At 44.2% G+C, this 6,704-nt stretch overlaps 1 pseudogene across 1 annotated transcript; it reads right to left on the bottom strand.

Annotated features, from left to right (window-relative positions):
* Positions 1 to 731: 731 nt before the first annotated feature.
* On the bottom strand, positions 732 to 4,937 carry LOC309629349 (cytochrome c oxidase subunit NDUFA4 pseudogene; annotated as a pseudogene). The gene has a single exon. The product of its transcript is annotated as a cytochrome c oxidase subunit NDUFA4 pseudogene (transcript).
* Between the last annotated feature and the right edge of the window lie 1,767 nt (positions 4,938 to 6,704).

The following is a 6,704-nucleotide window of genomic DNA, read 5'->3' on the forward strand; positions in this document are numbered from 1 at the left end:
CACTGAGAAGCTGTTCCCAATCCCAGGCCTGAAGAGGTAGGAGGCGGGAATGGGGGTATCAGCATCTCGTTAGAGCTGGAGTGGCCTAAGAGGCACTGTTGTCTAGAGCTGCAGTCCTGAAGGGATGCCAGGACCGAGGACAAGAGGAAGCTGAGAAGACGTTCCCAGACTTCCCTCTCCTCCCACCAATGGTGTGTTGAAACTGGCTTATACTGGTTCATCAGGGCCCACGGTAAGCATCTCTTTCCAACTCCGACATCAAGATGGCTGTTTGAAATCTCTCAAGGTGGAGTATTTACACCACAGAAAAGGGCAAATGCTACAGATCATGTTGCTTTTCCTTGGAAAGCTGGCTGATAAACATTTACTACCACACCACTGCCCCCCCACTCTCTCATCTCCTCTTTCTGCCTAAGCCAATAGGAAGGCAGAGGGCGAGGGAGTTTGGGTGAAAGAAGCCTTGAAGGCCAGCCCCTGGGGCATGGAACAGGGCTGAGAGGGAGGACGATGGGTGAATTGTATGGGAGGGAGGGACAGTAAGCAGAGAATAACCAGCACATCCCACTGTCACTTTTGATCCCTTTACCCGTTCTAATTGTTTTAAGGAACTCATCACCACCGGCCCTATTGCAGGTTCATGGTTGACCACCTGGCTCTCTCCCTAGAAGGGAAGCTCTTGGAGAAAAAGGACTTTGTTTTCTTTTCTAACATGTCTTTAGTACTTCAAACAGCAGCAGATTCTCAGTAACTTTTTTTTTTTAAGTTTCAGATTATTTATTAATCAGTGTAAACCCCAACACAATACACCAACATGATCACACATTGAGAAAGGAACTATTTCCTGGTCTAGTGTAAAATTGTGCAGATGGCTTCTGGAAGACCTTCATTCTAAGCAGCTTTCTAGTGAAACATTTCATTTAGAAGTCTGGACCTTCTTTCTTCACTTTGCTGTAATCTACATTCACTGGGTAGAACTTGTATTAATCATTGGGACCCACTTTGTTCCAGGGTTCTGGGTTAATTCTTTCTGTCCCAACTGACATCTGGATTGAACAATGCCAGGCACCAGACACACAGAGCTGCTCCAGTACCTCCTGCTGCAATACATACGAAGAGGGGGATCAAGCTAGGATGATTCTTGGTCTGACCAATGATCTGGCGGAGCATGGTTGTGACACAGGCCTCGAGTAAATAATTTTGTTGAATGAAAGAGTATAAGGCAGAATTTAAGTGGCTTAAGAGAAGTGCTGAGTTATGCAGAGGAGAGATTCCATCTAGCGTGGAGGGTGAGACACCCGTGCAACACCCAGAGAGAAAGGTCTAGCAGGCAGGTGGAGAAACAGAGGTTGGAGCTGAAGATACAACCTGATTGAGGGTTGTGTCAGGTTGAGGGCCTGTGTCAGATTGAGGGCCTGATCATGGAGGATACCAGTCTGCTGGATATCACTGGAAGAACGTCAAAGGAGGGGACAAATGCCAAAGACAAGCCAAAGGAGAGGGGAAGGGAGAACCAAGGAAGCAGACACAGAAGGTCCAGACAGGGAAACAGGCAAATGAGCATGAGGTGTGGAATTTGAGGAAGGAGCCTGTCAGAGAGAAGGAAGTGAGCGATGCCAGTAAAAATTGGCATTTAGTTAACACTCAACCCATATTTGTGTTGAATGAGGTCGAAATGAAGCCTGAGATATGTCCACTAGACTGTATAATGAGGAAATTACTTGTGACCTACACGAGTCATTTTAATAAAGAGGTGGATTCAGAAGCCAGATTCCAGTGAGTTGAGGAGTGAATGGATCACTTTAAAAATTAAGTATAATGCTACAACACAGATGAAACTTGAAAACATGCTAAGTAAAAAAAGCCAGTCACAAAAGACCATGTATTGTGTGATTGCACAACTCTGTGAATATACTAAAAACCATTGAATTGTATACTTTAAATGCGTGAATGTACTGTATGTGAATTATATGTCACTAGAACTGTTATTTAAAAATTTGTTATGCTCACACAACTCAATATCAAAAACCAAACAACCCAATCAAAAAATGGGCAGAAGACCTAAATAGACATTTCTCCAAAGAAAACACACAGATGGTCAGTAGGCACATGAAAAGATGCTCAACGTCACTATTAGAGAAATGCAAATCAAAACTACAATGAGGTATCACTTCACATTGGTCAGAATGGCCATCATCAAAATGCCTACAAATAATAAATGCTGGAGAGGGTGTGGAGAAAAGGGAACCTTCCTACACTCTTGGTGGGAACGTAAATTGGTGCAGCCAGTATGGAAAACAGTATGGAGGTTCCTTAAAAACTTAAAATAGAGTTACCATATGATCCAGCATTTTCACTTCTGGGCATATACCTGGAGAAAACTCTAATTCGAAAAGATCCGTGCACCCCAATGTTCATAGCAGCACTATTTACAATAGCCAAGACACGGAAGCAACCCAAGTGTCCATCAATAGATGAATGGATAAAGAAGATGTGATATATCTATACACATCTATCTATCTATCTACCTAAATCAGCCGTAAAAAAGAATGAAATGGACTTCCCTGGTGGTCCAGTGGTTAAGAATCTGCCTGCCAAGGCAGGGGACACGGGTTCAATCCCTGGTCTGGGAAGATCCCATGTGCCGTGGGGCAACTAAGCCAATGTGCCACAACTACTGAGCCTGTGTGCCACAACTGCTGAGCCCGTGCTCTAGAGCCCATGTGCCGCAACTACGAGCTCACGTGTTGCAGCTACTGAAGCCAGCGTGCCTAGAGCCTGTGCTCTGCAACAAGAGAAGCCACCGCAATGAGAAGCCCGCGCACCACGATGAAGAGTAGCCTCTGCTCACCACAACTAGAGAAAGCCCGCGCGCAGCAACGAAGACCCAGTGCAGCCAAAAAAAAAAAGAAGCAATGCCAAATGCAGCAACATGGATGGACCTAGAGATTATGATACTAAGTGAAGTCAGACAGAAAAACACATATCAGAAAAAAAATCATATGATATCATATGATATCACTAACATGTAGAATCTAAAATATGATATAAATGATGAATCTATTTACAAAACAGAAACATACTCACAGAGATTGACTTATGGTTACCAAAGGGGAAAGGGGGCAGGGAGTGATAAATTAGAGTTTGGGATTAGCAGATACAAACTACTATATATAAAAAAAAACAACAAGGTCCTACGGTATAGCATACGGAACTATATTCAGTATCTTGTAATAAACTATAATGGAAAAGAATATGAAAAAGAATCACTGAATCACTTTGTTGTACACCTGAAACTAACACAACATTGTAAATCAACTATACTTCAGTAAAAATAAATAAAAATTTATTATGAAATATTTTTACTTACAAATACATACCCTGTATTTCATCTGCTCTTAGACACCATCAATTGTCAGAAGCATCTTTTTTTTTTTTTTTTTTTTTTTTGGCCATGCTGCGTGGCATGCAGGATCTTAGTTCCCTGACCAGGGATCAAACCTGCGCCCCCTGCAGTGGAAGCACAGAGTTGTAACCACTGGACACTTCCCTTAACTACAGGGAAGTCCCAGAAGCAGCATTGTTTTATGCACCACAGAGAAAGATAATAGCCTACCACGTAAACTATGGCACAAGGCTATTCTAACCACATTGGTTGTGAGATGCATCCTAGTTTCAGAGAGATTACATTTTTTAAAATGTGAGCTTTAGAATCCATGAAATCAGGTACATAGCATACATGTGTGGTTGCAGAGGGGGCAGGTGTGGCTGGACATAGGCAATGTACTAAACAAGTATAAGAGTCTGAGTACCCGGGGACTCACCCTCAGTACAGTTATAGCCCTTTCTTTTTCCCCCTCCCTTCTGCTGCGGTGACCACCATCTTGGTTTTTTGGTTTTGTTTTTTTTAAATGTGGTACAATATATATAACATAAAACTTGCCATTCTAATAATTTTTAAGTGTACAGTTCAGTGGCATTAAGAACATTCTCATTGTTGTGCAACTATTACCAGTATCCACCTCCAGAACTTTTTCATCATCCCAAACTAAAGTTAAATAAACTGAGTTAAACAATACCTCCTCATTCCTCCCTTCTGCAGACCTGGTAACCACTGTTTTTACTTTCTTTCTCTATGAATTTGGCTACTCTAGGTACTTCATATAAGTAGATTAGTACAATATTTGTCCTTTGGTGACTGGCTTATTCTACTCAGCATAATGTTTTCCAGGTTCATTCATGTTGTAGCCTGTGTCCGAATTTTCTTCCTTTTAAAGGCTGAATAATATTCTACTGTATGTATGTATATACCACATCTTACTTATCCGTTCATCTGTTGATGGACATTTGGGTTGTTTCCACCTTTTGGCTATTGTGAATAGTGCTACTACGAACACTGGTGCACAAATAGCTGAGTCCCAGCTTTCTTTTGTGTATATACCTAGAAGTGGGAATTGCTGGGTCAAATGTAATTCTATGTTTAATATTTTGAGGAATTGCAAGATTGTTTTCCGCAGTGGCTGCACCATTTTACATTTTCACCAGCAATGTACAAGGGCCTCAATTTCTCCACAGCCAGCATTTGTTTTTTTGTGTGTGTGTGTGTGTATGTTTAAACAGCCATCCTAATGGGTATGACTTCCATCCTGATCTTGAGTGTGTAATTCTTTTGCTTTTCTTTATAGTTTTACTAAATATATGTACCTCTAAATAATACATTGTTCACTCTTGCAAGTATTAAAACTTTATTTCCAGAAATCACGTATTCACTGAGCATTTGTTGTGTGCAGGCACTGTGCTGGGTGCTGCAGAAACCACAATGACGGATTAGGGACTCCCTGCCTCATGGTGCTAGCAGCCTAATGAGCATGATGCTTTTCCAACAGGGAATCACATGTAGGATGCGCGCCCCCAAAGGCACTCATTGGAGAGGCTTGTTAGGGAGGTCAACCTAGTTCCTTTTGAAGGCTGAATAATATTCTACTGTGTGTATATACATACAGTTCCAGATGGGGGGGAGGGCTTCTGAGGAGATAACTTAGGAAGTTTGGTAATGTGAAGGGGAAGCAGAATCAAGAGAAGGATTTTGATTTGGGTAAAGGAAGTCTGCCCCAAAGAAGGAGCAAGGCGAGAGGGGCAGATTGAAGATGCCAGGCCCGGGCCATGCGAAGTTCCAGAAGAGGCAGGTGGGGTGGGACGTAAATACTGAATACAGGTCCCAGCGACAGTGATTCCCGCCCTTCTGCAGGGTACTTGGAGACGTGGTCTCCGGAAACACGAGGCAGGAGCTGGCTCTCGGGATTCGCAGGTGCGGCCCTGAGGCCCTGGTGCTCATCCGCCCGGCGGCCTTTGCAGGATCTCCGGGAACCCGGAAAAGGCGGATTGTGACGGAAGAAGCTCAGCTGCAGTGGGCTGAAGGGATGGAGGAGAAGGGAAGTGCCGGTGCCCGCAGTCGGGAATCTCTCACCACCGCCGAACACGACAGAGGAGCCGCTCCGCCCACCCGTGCCATCTGCCGCGTGGTCACCCTTCTGCCTCGTTCTATTGATAGGCTCCGGGAGCGTGTTCCACCTCAGCTCAAAGCAAGTTGACTCCAGTAAAAATCTTCTTCTGCAAACAGGCGGGGGGTGGGGGTGGGGTGCTGCGGGCAGAAGGGGTTCAAGCCTCCAGGTGCTCCGGCCCCTTACTTTTGACCTCCTCCCCTCCGCGGGCAATGTGCTCAGAGTGTCACGGTCGCCGGAGGAGGTGGGAGCAAGGCGGCCAGGCCGGTCCGCTGTGCTCCCGGGCCCGTGGCGGGGAGCTAGAAGGGAAGGTCAAAGGCGTCCTGCTGCTGACCAGCCCGGGACACCTGGGATGGCCAGGTGCTCAGAGGGAAAACTGCACATGCAGTATAGCTCAGTGCAGGGAGACAAGTTCAAATCCTGAATGTTACACTTCCCTGCTGTGTGACCTGTGGGAAGTTTCCTAACTTTTCTGAGCCTTGCTTGCCTCAGCTGTAAAGTGGAGATGACTGTTCTTATTTGCGGATCAGTTTGAGGACTGAAAAAGATAATGTACGTGAACTCACTAGCAGAGTTCCTGGCATATAGGAAGTACTTAATACAAAGTAATTATATATATATTTAAAAAAGTAATTATGTTCATATAATGGAATGCCACTCAGTAACAAAAAGGAATGAACTACTGATACAAGCAGCAACGCGGCAACGTGGATGGATCTCAGAACAGTTATGCTGAGTGAAAGGAGCCAGACAGAAAAAGAATACATACTGTAAGATTCCATTTATATAAAACTGCAGAAAACGCAAACTAATCTCTGGTGACAGAAAGATCAGTGGTTGCCTGTGGATGAAGGGAGGGGAGGGGAGGGATGACAAAGGACACCAAGGAAACTTTGGGGTATGTTCACTATCTTGATTGTGTTGAACGTTTCATGGGTGTGTACATGTGTCAAAACTTACCAAATTGAATACTTTAACTATGTATTGTATGTCAGTAATACCTCAATAAAGCTTTTGAAAGCCACAAAAATGTAATTATGATGACGATGGTATTGAGTTGTTTCCCATCCCCACCCTTCCCATTCCTAGATGATCACCTATCTCAAAAACAGGAGAAATTCTGCAAAGAGGGGCTGACGGGATATCATCCCCTTCCATGAAAGCATCAATAGAACTCCTCCAGGGTCCTTGCAGAGAAGAGCTTTG

Source organism: Balaenoptera borealis (assembly GCF_965194805.1).
Source record: "Balaenoptera borealis genome assembly, chromosome: 1".
In the NCBI taxonomy this organism is placed as follows: Eukaryota; Metazoa; Chordata; class Mammalia; order Artiodactyla; family Balaenopteridae; genus Balaenoptera; species Balaenoptera borealis.